Raw genomic sequence first — 3,444 nt, forward strand, 5'->3', positions numbered from 1 at the left:
TCCTAGTTACATGGTCTATAACCTGAGTGAACATGTGTCTAGGGGTCCTAGTTACATGGTCTATAACCTGAGTGAACATGTGTCTAGGGGTCCTAGTTACAGGGTCTATAACCTGAGTTAACATGTGTCTAGGGGTCCTAGTCCTAGTTACATGGTCTATAACCTGAGTGAACATGTGTCTAGGGGCCCTAGTTACATGGTCTATAACCTGAGTGAACATGTGTCTAGGGGTCCTAGTTACATGGTCTATAACCTGAGTGAACATGTGTCTAGGGATCCTAGTTACATGGTCTATAACCTGAGTGAACATGTGTCTAGGGGCCCTAGTTACATGGTCTATAACCTGAGTGAACATGTGTCTAGGGGCCCTAGTCCTAGTTACATGGTCTATAACCTGAGTGAACATGTCTAGGGGCCCTAGTTACATGGTCTATAACCTGAGTGAACATGTGTCTAGGGGCCCTAGTTACATGGTCTATAACCTGAGTTAACATGTGTCTAGGGGTCCTAGTTACATGGTCTATAACCTGAGTGAACATGTGTCTAGGGGTCCTAGTTACATGGTCTATAACCTGAGTGAACATGTGTCTAGGGGTCCTAGTCCTAGTTACATGGTCTATAACCTGAGTTAACATGTGTCTAGGGGTCCTAGTCCTAGTTACATGGTCTATAACCTGAGTGAACATGTGTCTAGGGGTCCTAGTCCTAGTTACATGGTCTATAACCTGAGTGAACATGTGTCTAGGGGTCCTAGTTACATGGTCTATAACCTGAGTGAACATGTGTCTAGGGGTCCTAGTCCTAGTTACATGGTCTATAACCTGAGTTAACATGTGTCTAGGGGTCCTAGTCCTAGTTACATGGTCTATAACCTGAGTGAACATGTGTCTAGGGGTCCTAGTCCTAGTTACATGGTCTATAACCTGAGTGAACATGTGTCTAGGGGTCCTAGTTACATGGTCTATAACCTGAGTGAACATATGTCTAGGGGTCCTAGTCCTAGTTACATGGTCTATAACCTGAGTGAACATGTGTCTAGGGGTCCTAGTTACATGGTCTATAACCTGAGTGAACATGTGTCTAGGGGTCCTAGTTACATGGTCTATAACCTGAGTGAACATGTGTCTAGGGGTCCTAGTCCTAGTTACATGGTCTATAACCTGAGTGAACATGTGTCTAGGGGTCCTAGTCCTAGTTACATGGGAGACAGCAACCTCACCTTGGTCCAGGGAGACAGCAACCTCACCTTGGTCCAGGGAGACAGCAACCTCACCTAACCTTGGTCCAGGGAGACAGCAACCTCTCCTTGGTCCAGGGAGACAGCAACCTCTCCTTGGTCCAGGGAGACAGCAACCTCTCCTTGGTCCAGGGAGACAGCAACCTCTCCTTGGTCCAGGGAGACTAGTCCAAGCAGATTAGTTAAAAATGATGACCAATATATACATAAAAACCAAAACTCCAAAAGGCCCAACTAATGAGGTTAAGGGCTTTATTCAATCAGATCCGCTTTAGGAAAAATCCCCATAGCGGTTGTTTATCGGTGTCTGAGGGGGAACTGGGTTAGAGCTGTCAAATCCACTAGTGGCTCCTGCCATTATACCTGAAGCGGACATAGCCATTGGCTGCACGGAGTCACATGAACAGAAATCCCATGCAGTCTTGTTCACAAATTGGAACACGAGATGTAATCTACACCTCCATTAGGATGACAGGTGTAATCTACTCCTCCGTTAGGCTGATAGATGTAATCTACACCTCCGTTAGGATGACAGGTGTAATCTACACCTCCATTAGGATGATAGATGTAATCTCCACCTCCGTTAGGATGATAGATGTAATCTACACCTCCGTTAGGATGATAGATGTAATCTATACCTGTTAGGATGATAGATGTAATCTACACCTCCGTTAGGATGATAGATGTAATCTACACCTCCGTTAGGATGATAGATGTAATCTACAACTCCGTTAGGATGACAGATGTAATCTTCACCTCCGTTAGGATGACAGATGTAATCTACACCTCCGTTAGGATGACAGGTGTAATCTACACCTCCGTTAGGATGACAGGTGTAATCTACACCTCCATTAGGATGATAGATGTAATCTCCACCTCCATTAGGATGATAGATGTAATCTCCACCTCCGTTAGGATGATAGATGTAATCTACACCTCCGTTAGGATGATAGATGTAATCTATACCTGTTAGGATGATAGATGTAATCTACACCTCCGTTAGGATGATAGATGTAATCTACACCTCCGTTAGGATGATAGATGTAATCTACAACTCCGTTAGGATGACAGATGTAATCTTCACCTCCGTTAGGATGACAGATGTAATCTACACCTCCGTTAGGATGACAGGTGTAATCTACACCTCCATTAGGATGACAGATGTAATCTTCACCTCCGTTAGGATGACAGATGTAATCTACACCTTCGTTAGGATGATAGATGTAATCTACACCTCCGTTAGGATGACAGATGTAATCTACACCTCCGTTAGGATGATAGATGTAATCTACACCTCCGTTAGGATGATAGATGTAATCTACACCTCCGTTAGGATGATAGATGTAATCTACACCTCCGTTAGGATGACAGGTGTAATCTACACCTCCGTTAGGATGATAGATGTAATCTACACCTCCGTTAGGATGATAGATGTAATCTACACCTCCGTTAGGATGATAGATGTAATCTACACCTCCGTTAGGATGATAGATGTAATCTACACCTCCGTTAGGATGATAGATGTAATCTACACCTCCGTTAGGATGATAGGTGTAATCTACACCTCCGTTAGGATGATAGATGTAATCTACACCTCCGTTAGGATGATAGATGTAATCTACACCTCCGTTAGGATGATAGATGTAATCTACACCTCCGTTAGGATGATAGATGTAATCTACACCTCCGTTAGGATGACAGGTGTAATCTACACCTCCGTTAGGATGATAGATGTAATCTACACCTGTTAGGATGACAGAAAACTTTAGTTTAATGATTTTTCAATTTGAGCGTGATTATTTCTGTATAACCTACACTTTCTCACTCTGATATTCTAACGCGGGTGTGGCTTCGTGACAATGATCAAGAGCAGTTGCTCACCGATTTAACGGCTCCAACGCAGTTCCATCTCCAACACCCCCAGTTAACGTGTGATCTGATTGAATCTAAACCTTGCTAACAAAGCCCAGATCAGAGGCTTCTGGCCTCCTCTCTCTCTCTCCAGAACTGTCAGCACCGGTCTCCTTACCAACCAGGCTCAGCATCTAGACAACGTTGCTGCTGCCCCCTGGGGGATGGAGTGTATCCTGGATAGTGTGTTTGTCTATGCCCTAACACTAACCTTCCTCCACATATCACAGTAATGATATGTGAAAATTGGAATGATCAATTATTAGTGTGTTTCCCGGACAAGTATATGACAGAAA

The sequence above is a fragment of the Salmo trutta genome, chromosome 29, assembly GCF_901001165.1.
Source record: "Salmo trutta chromosome 29, fSalTru1.1, whole genome shotgun sequence".
Taxonomy (NCBI): Eukaryota; Metazoa; Chordata; class Actinopteri; order Salmoniformes; family Salmonidae; genus Salmo; species Salmo trutta.